General features: G+C 53.6%; 1 pseudogene; it reads right to left on the minus strand.

The window, feature by feature from the left end:
• Positions 1-4834: 4834 nt before the first annotated feature.
• On the minus strand, positions 4835-14327 carry LOC123058049 (receptor-like protein 52; annotated as a pseudogene).
• Between the last annotated feature and the right edge of the window lie 1142 nt (positions 14328-15469).

The following is a 15469-nucleotide window of genomic DNA, read 5'->3' on the forward strand; positions in this document are numbered from 1 at the left end:
AAGATCTTCAGGTTAATCGCATGCAACATGAAAGCTGCAAGGGAAGTAGCTGTGAGCGTACCAAATGTTGGACCTCAGTTAAGAGTTTAAGACACACAAAATGCCGGAGAAGACTTCAGTTGAGCAAGGCCAACAAATGCCAAGACCTGTGAGATATAAATGTAACTTCGTAAGGGATCAAGGAGCTCGTTCGCATCATCTCTACTACATCTAAGCCTTGATGACACACCTATATAAGGGAAAAAAATACAAATTGGGTGTAATTCAGCATCACAGATTCTGACCATCTTAGGAGAAAAGATAAAATTTGAGCAATGGAGTTTTAATATCAGAATCTATCTTAGATGTTGCAAGTCAAAATTAACAGCACTAACATGGATGATTCATCCCCCGTCACCTTGGCGAGGCCAGAAGCGGTCAGTGGGTTAGAAAAGCATGGGGCTTCATTGTTGTTTTGTCCCTAAGGGCATCTCCATGCGCCCCCAACAGGCCCTTCCCGGGCGATTTTACCACGCCGGCGCCAAAAAAATGCTCCAGTCGCGCCCCCAGAAGCCCGTTTTCGTCGGCTCGGGCCAAAACTGGTGTCGGCGGACCCAGGCCGAACCCGGCGCCCTAGGGGGCGCTTGGGGAGCCGGCACAAGCGAAAAAGGCGCATGGGCCCGTCCTGGAGGCGACCCGAGGGCCTTTTCCCGCCGTTTCTTGACGCTTTTCCCTCGCATCTCCCCCGCTCGCTCGCCTTCCTCCCGCCATTCTCCCCCTTTCTCCCGCCAAACCCCCTCCCACTCGCCTTCCAGTCGCCGCCATGCCGCCGAAGAAGTACGCCATGCCGCGCGCGGTGGCAAACGCGACTGGCGCCGTGGTCCAGCCGAAGCAGAGGAAGCCGAGGGCGCCGCCATCGAAGCCACTGGGCCTGTCGAACGCCGAGTGGAGGGTGGAAGTTCAGCAGCGCGAAGCAGTCACCGCCGACAGGCGGAACAGGGCCATCGCCAAGAAGGCCCGCGACAACGCGGCACGCGCGACGGCGTCTTCCTCATCGGTCGACCAGGCGGGGATGAATCCACCCGTCGTCAGCCACGCCCAGTACGCGCCCTGGGGACAGCAAGGCGCCGGATCTCCATGGGGTTCACCGTCGCCCGGCTACGCCGACGGCGACGCGCACGGTGGGTTCAACCCAAACGTGACCTTCCCTCATGGTCACCCCGCTACACGCACGCCCTCGCCCGCCTTCGTCGGCGTGCAGTACCCTCCATACAACTACTCGCCGCCCGCCGCCTACGCGTCCACACCGACGCCCCATCTCTACCGTGGACCGCTGCCCTTCTCGCACCTCGGCGACGCCGACGACACGGGAGCCGACATGGACGACATCATCGCGACAGGATCGACCGCGGCCGCCGCGTCTCCCGGGTTCGCCACCCAGGACGAGGTAGTGGATCTCAGCGGCGACATGGAGGCCGAGCTCGGCTACGTCTATGGCGAGGATGCGCAGGAACCCAAGGAGGAGGAGGAGGAGGAGGAGGAGGAGGAGGAGGAGCCGGCTCCTGTTCCGACGAAGGGGCGCCAGAAGAAGCAGCTCCGACACTGCCGAGCCCGCGCACGCCGACTCCGCCAACGCCTGGAGCCGACCCCGCCGAGTGAATCATTGCGCACGCGAACTTGCGGCGGCGGCGCTTTGTTTTTTGTAACGCTAGACTACGTCCGATCGCCGGATTTACGGCGTCTTTTGAGAGCGGGAGCGACCAAGTTTAAATTTCCTGCATCCTGGGGCCGGCGCGTGGGGGCGTGACCTGGCGCTAGGTCGCCCCCAGGGGCCGAACTAGCGCCGGCACACCCCCAGGCCGCTCTATTTAGGCGCCCTGGGGGGCCGAACGGCTGGAGATGCCCTAAGCAACAAAATAGTGCGACAACAAAGTTGGTATAGATACATTTATCTAGCTTGGCACTTAGAAACAGTGTTTACGTATACTACAACAATGTGAACTGCAGACTGAAGGAGGCATGGCCTAAATTTAAAATAATAGCACCATGGTTTGTTAATCTTATGGTCCTGAACACAAATGTCGAGTAAAAACGAACGCCCATTTAGTTACATAGATACAGACGATCCATTAGCGATTCCAAATGGGCTGCCAGCAAAATACTACCCCCACAGTAGAGCACACAAACAAATGAAGGAAGATGCTTGCATGTCATCCAATATTCTGATCTAGCAATGATCTGTACCTCCTAATTATCATCATTTATTCACAGTACCTCCAAAAGAGCAAGAAAAAAAAGTAGTGACCAGTACCAGCATCAAAAGCTTGTGCTCCCCACTGTAATGGATATGTTAACTTATATATCCAGCGAACTGTAAAGGCATGATCTACTAATTAGCTAATTCTATAATGGTTCGTAACAATATGTAAAAAATTGCCAGGAAACAGAATAATGAGGAAATGCATAAATGAATGTTTACCTTTATGGTTCTGGTGATGCGCAGGAACGCTATCTCCTTTCATTGAAACTTCTTGGGCCTCACAATCTATTGAAGGTAAAACACGGGTCTTCCTCCGCCGCCGGCGACCAAAACGGTGAGCCACGCCACCACGCCCTCCTCTTTTCTTTTCTCTCCTCCTCATTCATTCTCTAACCACCGATGCAGCCGTACAGGAGGCATCACGCCGCCACCGAAGTCGTCTGCAACCGTCGCCGCCGCCCCAGATCTGGTCGCCTCCGCGTATTCCCAGCACGGACAGAAGCGCTGGCGTCCTCCCCGAGCTCCTCCATGTCGCCTCGCTGTCGCCGCCAGCGCCATCCACTGATCTGGCGAGATGCACCGCTGACACCTGGATCCCGCATCCCGATCGCCTCGAACCGCGTCACCTGCACTCCCGCATGGCCTAGCAGTCGCAGACTCCGCGCTTAAGGAGGGGCTGGTGTGCGTTAGGCGGCGGCCGACTGGAGGAGCGCCGGGCGGCGAGCCGCTCCCAAGGACGGCAGCTGGGGCCCCTGATTGTAGCGCCTGCAATTTTTACATGATCCACGACGAGGCTTATTGTGCGTGTGTTTTAGTTTAGAAGTGGCAGGAGGCAGGATATGATGCATAGAAGGAAATCATTTGCGTGATTTCAGATCTGGACGATTGCCTTCCATGATTGTAGGGGATACGGGATTGCAGGGGCGTAGGACTGGTAGTTCGAGTACTCCTCTCGTGGTGGAGTACGGTCAGTCATTGGAAATTGCTAAGTGCACATCAGAAAGATATTAAGTCAATGATGGCGGTTAGATTTAGACTTGTGGGCTTAATCGTGTGGTGCTGATTGGTTTGTGCGATGTTGTAGGACTAATTACGGGGTGCATCTAAGAAAGTTTTTGTTTTATTGTTTAATAGTAGTGGAGATGGAGATAAGAAAGTTTTTATTTGATTGTTTAATAGTAGTGGAGATTATTATTATTTTACTTCCATCGCATTCTTCTCTTCTTCTGCTAGCAGTTTCTCTTCAGTTGCCGTCTTGTTCACTTCTTCTATTGGCTGTTCAATCCATCATTGCCTTATTGGAATTGCCTTTTACGTTTCTACCTGCCAATATATGAAGGCAGTGGTTGCATGCACAGACAGAGAAATGGCAGCCTCACCATCCTCCTCCTGCTGCTTGTGCACCAGCATCACCCGGCCAACGAGTAGAGGCAGCTTCTGACTTCTCATCCAGACCATGAAGCACGCCCCAATCGTGGATGCAATGCGGCGTGCAACATAGTATTGCAAACCCAACCGTTGGTTGGATGCAATGTGTGTATCCACCTACCCACCAAGTATTATTAGACTCCTGGTTTGACGCTCTGTGTATCACACAGTAAAGTGGATTATTCTTTCAGGACTGCAAGGTTCCCCTGCCTCCCGGCGAGTGGTAAGTGATATCATATTTTGTTTTTCAAAACAAGGCAAAAGACTTGCCCGTTTTTCAGTGGCTCCATAATCATGTTATTTTGATTATATAATATGGAAACTATAGAACTATAAATTTGTCTCTCACATACACTTTTAGCACGAGAATGGTTTTTCTACCATGCACGGGATCTCCCGTGCATTCTAGTGTCCCACCGTATTACCTATGAGGCTATGACTTGTAGTTACTCCACCCTATGACCCTACCTGATTGTTCCCCTTCTCATATTTACTCATGCATTTTAAGTCAGAGTCTGAAATTTTAATACCATCTAGCTTTTGAATGAAAATTTTGATTTCTTGTTTGTTTGCATATTTGGGGTCCTGAAAAGGAAATCTTTTAAACAAGATCAATCATGGATATATTTCCATAATTTTTAAAAGAATTTTATTTTTTAAAATAATTTTAATTTTTTAAAAGAATTTTGTAACTTGGTGCAACTATAGAATATAAAGCCCATCAAATTACAAAATTGTATACGATGTTCTTAATAGAAACAAATTGATATGAATGAGTTCCGCAGACTATATCATAGAATTTTACACCATGTTTCATGGAATTTCACCATATTTCGTAAGGTTTTATCATGTTTCAAAAATTATGAAAAATATATTAAAGAATGATCTTTTTTAAAAGTCCTCGTCACCAGGAACATAAATATGCAAACGAAAGTGAAATCGGGATTTCGGTTCATAAGATAAAATAATTTCAAACTTTGAAATCACATGAAAAAGCATGGGTCTAGGGTGCTGCATGGGAGAGGGTGGGTTCATTAATGGATGAAATACAACTAGGTCTGCATGCATCCAAATCTCCATCTATATCCAACGGTTGAGCCATGCACGGGACCTCCCATGCATGGGAGAATTGCTTTTCTCCTTTTAGCACACTATGAACCATTCTGTCTAGAAGAAAAAAGGCACCTTCCCAGTAAGCTTGTTGTCGCGAAGTATCAGTCGCTTGAGCGTGCTGCAACCTGCGAGATCTGCCGGGATGGAGCCGTTCAAGCGGTTTTGCCCAACACTGAGATACTCCAACACGCCGTTGTCGCACAAACCCTCCGGTATCTCGCCGGAGAGCTGGTTATTGTCGAGTCGAAGGGTGGTGAGCGTGGCGCAACCAGCGAGGCTTGCCAGGATGGAACCGTTCAAGCGGTTTTGCCCAACACTGAGATACTCCAACTTGCCGTTGTCGCACAAACCCTCCGGTATCTCGCCAGAGAGCTGGTTGTTGTCGAGCATAAGGTTGTTAAGCGTGGGGCAACCGGCAAGGGCTTCCGGGATGGAGCCGTTCAATCTGTTGTTCCTGGCGGTGAGCGACTGGAGCATGCCGTTGGTGCAAAGCCCCTCCGGTATTGCGCCAGTGATCTCGTTGTCGTCAACTTCAACATAGACCAACTCAGGTGACTTCTTGCCGAGATCCCGAGGGAGCGTGCCGTTGAGACAATTGCCGAACAATTGCAGAGTCACCAAAGAAGGCAGCCGGCTGATGCTTGCCGGTATCTCACCGGAGAAGTGGTTGAGGAACAAGCTCAACCTTTCAAGCTTTGGCAAGTGACCGAAGGCTTCTCGGACAGGTCCATCTTCACCAAATTCGCCGCGCCGAAAGGACCATCATCGACGACCTCTCCCGTGAGGTTGTTTGCATATATAGCCAGATTCCGCAACTTGGTGAGGTTCCAGATGCCCGGAGGTATACTCCCGGTGAAGGCGTTGACCGAGAGGTCGAGCGCGCATCTCCAAGTCCTGCATCTTCGTGACATAGCCCGGGAGGTCGCCGGTGAGGTTGCAATTCGTCGCCCAGAAGAATTTCAGCTTTGTCAGGTTCTTGAACGACGCCGGCAGCTCGGCCGCGCTGAACGAATTATTCGCGAGCGTCAATGTCTGAAGGCTCGTCAGGTCGCCGAGCTGCGGTGTTGGGGCTGAATCTCTCAACCCCTCTTCTTCCTCTCGGTGTTGCTTCTCACAACACACACACCAATGGAGACACAAGTATTTGGTGCCGAGCTGCCTCACACAGCCGCCGGCCTTTTCTTCTCTCTATTCTCTTGTCAAAAAGAAACATGCTTACAACTCTTAAGTAGTACACACGCACGCACACAACCTGGCCGTAACCCTCGGCCACTAACAACACGACCATGCACTAACCCACGCCTAGCTCAACTAACTTCATGCATGCACTGTAACAAACCACTAGCTACTTGCCCGTTCTCCACAACTCACGCAGCTTCCGGCCAGATAACTTGTGCAGCCCGTTGCCTCATGCAGCACCGCTTCGCACGGCACATCGGCCTCTCGCCATACATGATTTTTCTTGGCTGAAACCACCAGCTCGTACGCGTCGCACGTACTTCTGCACACGCTATACTGACACCTATCTCATGCAGAACTAAAAATGTAAATGCAGATACAAAATATCAAGATTAAATCTAACATTCAACCTCCTAATCTTGATATCCATTCTTCACGCAGAAACTTCATAGGAGAGCCGGTCCGTCGCTGCCGTAGCCGGCCAGCAGTGCCTTCTCCTCGTTCTCCTTCTTCTTCTCCGGACACTCCCAAGCAAAATGTCCAAAGTCATCACAGTTATAACATTGTACCTCGCTCTTGTCTCTGCGCCCTCCACCATGGCCATGTCCGCGGCCACGGCCACGGCCACCGCGGCCGCGTCCTCGCGATGAGTCATGCCCTCTCGCCATGAGGAGCTGCTCTTCTTTATGTGTCGTCTCCCGCCCCTTGACGAGCTCCTCGTGCGCCTTGAGTGAACCAATGGCCTCCTCCATGGCCATCTTGTTGGTGTCGCCGAACAATGCAATCGATGACGCAACGTGGATGAACTTGTTGGAGACGGCTCGGAGAAGCTTCTTCACGACATATTTCTCCTCCATCGCATCACCAAGCTCACGGATGCGCCCCACGAGCGTCGTGAACCTCGCCGCGAAATCATCCACGGACTCTGCATCACCCATCTTGAGGCCATCAAATTCCGAGCGCAAGGATTGAACCCTCGCCTCTCGGACGCGCTCGACGCCCACATGCATGGAGCGTAGCGCCGCCCACACATCGGCTGCGGTCTCCTTCTCCGCAACTCGCAGCAGCGTCGAGTCGTCGATGGACTGGGAGATGATCGTCATGGCCATCTCCTCCTTGCCCTTGTCGACCTCCGATGAGGCCTCGCGATCAACGGCACCCCACGCGCCGTTGGCGCGCAACAGGTACTTCATCCTCATCGCCCACGCCGCGTAGTTCGTCCTCGTGAGCAGCGGGAATGGGAGCTTCCCCGCCGCCGCCGTCGTCGCCGTCGCGGCAGCCGCCATCGCCGCCGAATCGCTCGGCACCAACGCTCAACTCGCTGAAGAGTCACGCGGCATCGTCTTCGTCATCACCTAGCTCCGATACCAAATGTTGGGGCTGAATCTCTCAACCCCTCTTCTTCCTCTCGGTGTTGCTTCTCACAACACACACACACCAATGGAGACACAAGTATTTGGTGCCGAGCTGCCTCACACAGCCGCCGGCCTTTTCTTCTCTCTATTCTCTTGTCAAAAAGAAACATGCTTACAACTCTTAAGTAGTACACACGCACGCACACAACCTGGCCGTAACCCTCGGCCACTAACAACACGACCATGCACTAACCCACGCCTAGCTCAACTAACTTCATGCATGCACTGTAACAAACCACTAGCTACTTGCCCGTTCTCCATAACTCACGCAGCTTCCGGCCAGATAACTTGTGCAGCCCGTTGCCTCATGCAGCACCGCTTCGCACGGCACATCGGCCTCTCGCCATACATGATTTTTCTTGGCTGAAACCACCAGCTCGTACGCGTCGCACGTACTTCTGCACACGCTATACTGACACCTATCTCATGCAGAACTAAAAATGTAAATGCAGATACAAAATATCAAGATTAAATCTAACATTCAACCTCCTAATCTTGATATCCATTCTTCACGCAGAAACTTCATAGGAGAGCCGGTCCGTCGCTGCCGTAGCCGGCCAGCAGTGCCTTCTCCTCGTTCTCCTTCTTCTTCTCCGGACACTCCCAAGCAAAATGTCCAAAGTCATCACAGTTATAACATTGTACCTCGCTCTTGTCTCTGCGCCCTCCACCACGGCCATGTCCGCGGCCACGGCCACGGCCACCGCGGCCGCGTCCTCGCGATGAGTCATGCCCTCTCGCCATGAGGAGCTGCTCTTCTTTATGTGTCGTCTCCCGCCCCTTGACGAGCTCCTCGTGCGCCTTGAGTGAACCAATGGCCTCCTCCATGGCCATCTTGTTGGTGTCGCCGAACAATGCAATCGATGACGCAACGTGGATGAACTTGTTGGAGACGGCTCGGAGAAGCTTCTTCACGACATATTTCTCCTCCATCGCATCACCAAGCTCACGGATGCGCCCCACGAGCGTCGTGAACCTCGCCGCGAAATCATCCACGGACTCCGCATCACCCATCTTGAGGCCATCAAATTCCGAGCGCAAGGATTGAACCCTCGCCTCTCGGACGCGCTCGACGCCCACATGCATGGAGCGTAGCGCCGCCCACACATCGGCTGCGGTCTCCTTCTCCGCAACTCGCAGCAGCGTCGAGTCATCGATGGACTGGGAGATGATCGTCATGGCCATCTCCTCCTTGCCCTTGTCGACCTCCGATGAGGCCTCGCGATCAACGGCACCCCACGCGCCGTTGGCACGCAACAGGTACTTCATCCTCATCGCCCACGCCGCGTAGTTCGTCCTCGTGAGCAGCGGGAATGGGAGCTTCCCCGCCGCCGCCGTCGTCGCCGTCGCGGCAGCCGCCATCGCCGCCGAATCGCTCGGCACCAACGCTCCACTCGCTGAAGAGTCACGCGGCATCGTCTTCGTCATCACCTAGCTCCGATACCAAATGTTGGGGCTGAATCTCTCAACCCCTCTTCTTCCTCTCGGTGTTGCTTCTCACAACACACACACACCAATGGAGACACAAGTATTTGGTGCCGAGCTGCCTCACACAGCCGCCGGCCTTTTCTTCTCTCTATTCTCTTGTCAAAAAGAAACATGCTTACAACTCTTAAGTAGTACACACGCACGCACACAACCTGGTCGTAACCCTCGGCCACTAACAACACGACCATGCACTAACCCACGCCTAGCTCAACTAACTTCATGCATGCACTGTAACAAACCACTAGCTACTTGCCCGTTCTCCACAACTCACGCAGCTTCCGGCCAGATAACTTGTGCAGCCCGTTGCCTCATGCAGCACCGCTTCGCACGGCACATCGGCCTCTCGCCATACATGATTTTTCTTGGCTGAAACCACCAGCTCGTACGCGTCGCACGTACTTCTGCACACGCTATACTGACACCTATCTCATGCAGAACTAAAAATGTAAATGCAGATACAAAATATCAAGATTAAATCTAACATTCAACCTCCTAATCTTGATATCCATTCTTCACGCAGAAACTTCATAGGAGAGCCGGTCCGTCGCTGCCGTAGCCGGCCAGCAGTGCCTTCTCCTCGTTCTCCTTCTTCTTCTCCGGACACTCCCAAGCAAAATGTCCAAAGTCATCACAGTTATAACATTGTACCTCGCTCTTGTCTCTGCGCCCTCCACCACGGCCATGTCCGCGGCCACGGCCACGGCCACCGCGGCCGCGTCCTCGCGATGAGTCATGCCCTCTCGCCATGAGGAGCTGCTCTTCTTTATGTGTCGTCTCCCGCCCCTTGACGAGCTCCTCGTGCGCCTTGAGTGAACCAATGGCCTCCTCCATGGCCATCTTGTTGGTGTCGCCGAACAATGCAATCGATGACGCAACGTGGATGAACTTGTTAAAGACGGCTCGGAGAAGCTTCTTCACGACATATTTCTCCTCCATCGCATCACCAAGCTCACGGATGCGCCCCACGAGCGTCGTGAACCTCGCCGCGAAATCATCCACGGACTCCGCATCACCCATCTTGAGGCCATCAAATTCCGAGCGCAAGGATTGAACCCTCGCCTCTCGGACGCGCTCGACGCCCACATGCATGGAGCGTAGCGCCGCCCACACATCGGCTGCGGTCTCCTTCTCCGCAACTCGCAGCAGCGTCGAGTCGTCGATGGACTGGGAGATGATCGTCATGGCCATCTCCTCCTTGCCCTTGTCGACCTCCGATGAGGCCTCGCGATCAACGGCACCCCACGCGCCGTTGGCGCGCAACAGGTACTTCATCCTCATCGCCCACGCCGCGTAGTTCGTCCTCGTGAGCAGCGGGAATGGGAGCTTCCCCGCCGCCGCCGTCGTCGCCGTCGCGGCAGCCGCCATCGCCGCCGAATCGCTCGGCACCAACGCTCAACTCGCTGAAGAGTCACGCGGCATCGTCTTCGTCATCACCTAGCTCCGATACCAAATGTTGGGGCTGAATCTCTCAACCCCTCTTCTTCCTCTCGGTGTTGCTTCTCACAACACACACACACCAATGGAGACACAAGTATTTGGTGCCGAGCTGCCTCACACAGCCGCCGGCCTTTTCTTCTCTCTATTCTCTTGTCAAAAAGAAACATGCTTACAACTCTTAAGTAGTACACACGCACGCACACAACCTGGCCGTAACCCTCGGCCACTAACAACACGACCATGCACTAACCCACGCCTAGCTCAACTAACTTCATGCATGCACTGTAACAAACCACTAGCTACTTGCCCGTTCTCCATAACTCACGCAGCTTCCGGCCAGATAACTTGTGCAGCCCGTTGCCTCATGCAGCACCGCTTCGCACGGCACATCGGCCTCTCGCCATACATGATTTTTCTTGGCTGAAACCACCAGCTCGTACGCGTCGCACGTACTTCTGCACACGCTATACTGACACCTATCTCATGCAGAACTAAAAATGTAAATGCAGATACAAAATATCAAGATTAAATCTAACATTCAACCTCCTAATCTTGATATCCATTCTTCACGCAGAAACTTCATAGGAGAGCCGGTCCGTCGCTGCCGTAGCCGGCCAGCAGTGCCTTCTCCTCGTTCTCCTTCTTCTTCTCCGGACACTCCCAAGCAAAATGTCCAAAGTCATCACAGTTATAACATTGTACCTCGCTCTTGTCTCTGCGCCCTCCACCATGGCCATGTCCGCGGCCACGGCCACGGCCACCGCGGCCGCGTCCTCGCGATGAGTCATGCCCTCTCGCCATGAGGAGCTGCTCTTCTTTATGTGTCGTCTCCCGCCCCTTGACGAGCTCCTCGTGCGCCTTGAGTGAACCAATGGCCTCCTCCATGGCCATCTTGTTGGTGTCGCCGAACAATGCAATCGATGACGCAACGTGGATGAACTTGTTGGAGACGGCTCGGAGAAGCTTCTTCACGACATATTTCTCCTCCATCGCATCACCAAGCTCACGGATGCGCCCCACGAGCGTCGTGAACCTCGCCGCGAAATCATCCACGGACTCCGCATCACCCATCTTGAGGCCATCAAATTCCGAGCGCAAGGATTGAACCCTCGCCTCTCGGACGCGCTCGACGCCCACATGCATGGAGCGTAGCGCCGCCCACACATCGGCTGCGGTCTCCTTCTCCGCAACTCGCAGCAGCGTCGAGTCATCGATGGACTGGGAGATGATCGTCATGGCCATCTCCTCCTTGCCCTTGTCGACCTCCGATGAGGCCTCGCGATCAACGGCACCCCACGCGCCGTTGGCACGCAACAGGTACTTCATCCTCATCGCCCACGCCGCGTAGTTCGTCCTCGTGAGCAGCGGGAATGGGAGCTTCCCCGCCGCCGCCGTCGTCGCCGTCGCGGCAGCCGCCATCGCCGCCGAATCGCTCGGCACCAACGCTCCACTCGCTGAAGAGTCACGCGGCATCGTCTTCGTCATCACCTAGCTCCGATACCAAATGTTGGGGCTGAATCTCTCAACCCCTCTTCTTCCTCTCGGTGTTGCTTCTCACAACACACACACACCAATGGAGACACAAGTATTTGGTGCCGAGCTGCCTCACACAGCCGCCGGCCTTTTCTTCTCTCTATTCTCTTGTCAAAAAGAAACATGCTTACAACTCTTAAGTAGTACACACGCACGCACACAACCTGGTCGTAACCCTCGGCCACTAACAACACGACCATGCACTAACCCACGCCTAGCTCAACTAACTTCATGCATGCACTGTAACAAACCACTAGCTACTTGCCCGTTCTCCACAACTCACGCAGCTTCCGGCCAGATAACTTGTGCAGCCCGTTGCCTCATGCAGCACCGCTTCGCACGGCACATCGGCCTCTCGCCATACATGATTTTTCTTGGCTGAAACCACCAGCTCGTACGCGTCGCACGTACTTCTGCACACGCTATACTGACACCTATCTCATGCAGAACTAAAAATGTAAATGCAGATACAAAATATCAAGATTAAATCTAACATTCAACCTCCTAATCTTGATATCCATTCTTCACGCAGAAACTTCATAGGAGAGCCGGTCCGTCGCTGCCGTAGCCGGCCAGCAGTGCCTTCTCCTCGTTCTCCTTCTTCTTCTCCGGACACTCCCAAGCAAAATGTCCAAAGTCATCACAGTTATAACATTGTACCTCGCTCTTGTCTCTGCGCCCTCCACCACGGCCACCGCGGCCGCGTCCTCGCGATGAGTCATGCCCTCTCGCCATGAGGAGCTGCTCTTCTTTATGTGTCGTCTCCCGCCCCTTGACGAGCTCCTCATGCGCCTTGAGTGAACCAATGGCCTCCTCCATGGCCATCTTGTTGGTGTCGCCGAACAATGCAATCGATGACGCAACGTGGATGAACTTGTTGGAGACGGCTCGGAGAAGCTTCTTCACGACATATTTCTCCTCCATCGCATCACCAAGCTCACGGATGCGCCCCACGAGCGTCGTGAACCTCGCCGCGAAATCATCCACGGACTCCGCATCACCCATCTTGAGGCCATCAAATTCCGAGCGCAAGGATTGAACCCTCGCCTCTCGGACGCGCTCGACGCCCACATGCATGGAGCGTAGCGCCGCCCACACATCGGCTGCGGTCTCCTTCTCCGCAACTCGCAGCAGCGTCGAGTCGTCGATGGACTGGGAGATGATCGTCATGGCCATCTCCTCCTTGCCCTTGTCGACCTCCGATGAGGCCTCGCGATCAACGGCACCCCACGCGCCGTTGGCGCGCAACAGGTACTTCATCCTCATCGCCCACGCCGCGTAGTTCGTCCTCGTGAGCAGCGGGAATGGGAGCTTCCCCGCCGTCGCCGTCGTCGCCGTCGCGGCAGCCGCCATCGCCGCCGAATCGCTCGGCACCAACGCTCCACTCGCTGAAGAGTCACGCGGCATCGTCTTCGTCATCACCTAGCTCCGATACCAAATGTTGGGGCTGAATCTCTCAACCCATCTTCTTCCTCTCGGTGTTGCTTCTCACAACACACACACACCAATGGAGACACAAGTATTTGGTGCCGAGCTGCCTCACACAGCCGCCGGCCTTTTCTTCTCTCTATTCTCTTGTCAAAAAGAAACATGCTTACAACTCTTAAGTAGTACACACGCACGCACACAACCTGGCCGTAACCCTCGGCCACTAACAACACGACCATGCACTAACCCACGCCTAGCTCAACTAACTTCATGCATGCACTGTAACAAACCACTAGCTACTTGCCCGTTCTCCACAACTCACGCAGCTTCCGGCCAGATAACTTGTGCAGCCCGTTGCCTCATGCAGCACCGCTTCGCACGGCACATCGGCCTCTCGCCATACATGATTTTTCTTGGCTGAAACCACCAGCTCGTACGCGTCGCACGTACTTCTGCACACGCTATACTGACACCTATCTCATGCAGAACTAAAAATGTAAATGCAGATACAAAATATCAAGATTAAATCTAACATGCGGAGGGATGGTGCCGGCGAAATAGTTGTTGTCCAGCGCCAGCGACTGCAGGTTCCGTAACCGGGACAAGGAGGTGGGGATGGTACCGGTGAAGTAGTTGCCATTGAGCATCAGAGAGGTAAGGTTCTCCCCGAGCGCGTGGCCGATGCTGACGGGGAGCTCGCCGCCGAGGTAGGTAAGGGACAGATCGAGGTGCCGCAGCGAAGCGCAACGGTACACGCTGGTCGGGAAGGCGCCGGTGATGTTGTTGTTTGAGAGGTTGAGGCTGGTGAGGCCGTAGAGGCCACCGATGGCATCCGGGAACGGGGCGGTGATGTTGATGTTGGCGAGGGAGAGGCTCGTGACGCGGCCGGACGATGTGTCGCAGGTCACGTAGGGCCAGGCGCAGTGGTCCCCCGAGCCCGAAGTGCTCCATGCCGCGAGCACCGGCGGGTCGCTCCACGCGCGCTTGATCTGGATGAGAAGCTGTCTCTCGTCGGCGGCGGCAGCGCGGTGGACGAGCAGCAGCAGCACGAGGAGAAGGGGCGCCATTTTTGGGTTTGTGGAGCTTTCGTGCGTTGTGCTACCCGGTGGACGCGGGCAGAGGGGTATTTGTGCTCCGCCTCTGCGCCGTGTTTGCTTGGAAGCTTAGAAATGAGGTGTCGGTGTCAAACCGTGCGTACTGCATAGTTCACACGAGTCGTTGTGGGATTTTGCCGGTTCATGTTCACGCGAGTCGTTGTGGGGCACTAATCATCGACCGTAGACCCAACGCAACCGCATTCAAATACAGATGCCAAGCTACAAGCTGTGAGTGGGACGTGTGAAAGAATGATTTGATAGAAGTATCTTATTCCATTGATGATCACATATTTATACAAGGGGAACCGGCGCTTATGAGAAGATGCGCCTGTTCGAGAGGATGTGAGGAGCGGATGCGACGGTTGCCTGGAGAGGTTCCCCCACGAACAAAGGCGGCGGTTGCCTTGAGAGGATCCCGTGCATGCTGTTATTTACAACAAGGATTATCTCTAATAATTAAATCCTAATAGGACGAAAGAGATTAGCGGTTAATTAGTGGGAAACTAGACGAAAACCATACATCAAGGGCCAAGCCCACACTCGTGCACTGAAGCACCTCATGATGCCAGGGCTTCTGGTGAAAACCCGTCTTTCTTTTCGGGCTCGACGGCGACAGGGGTGGGCCCACTTCAATTCATAGGTATTCAGTTGAATACCTTTTTTCCTCAAAAAAAAAAGTTGAATACCTTTTTTTGCAAAAAAAAAAGATATATGAAGTGTATAATATGTGCGTGTGTGAGCAAAACGAAAAAACTAACAAAAAATCTGATGGGTGCACGCATTCAGCCCAAAACTGGAACAACGCACTTCTATTTTCTCCCTCCCCACCCGATGGTTCATTATCTTTGCTTCCTCCCAGCCCAATACGAGAATTGTTAGTCGGCTTGATCGCTCGCACGAAAATACAGAGGGATCCATGAGGACCATCCCACGCAGGCAGAGAACTGCCGCATCGCCTCTCAAAATTCCAATCTCGCGGGCAGGGGCGCACGGCGGCCGTGTTATATTTTTTTTGCCGGATATAATCTCCCACTGATTCTGTTTAAATATAATTTTTTCTTTAATTACCATGACGTCCTTACCCGTTTCAGTCCGAAATCAAATCTAATTTA

The sequence above is a fragment of the Triticum aestivum genome, chromosome 1A (assembly GCF_018294505.1).
Source record: "Triticum aestivum cultivar Chinese Spring chromosome 1A, IWGSC CS RefSeq v2.1, whole genome shotgun sequence".
NCBI lineage: Eukaryota > Viridiplantae > Streptophyta > Magnoliopsida > Poales > Poaceae > Triticum > Triticum aestivum.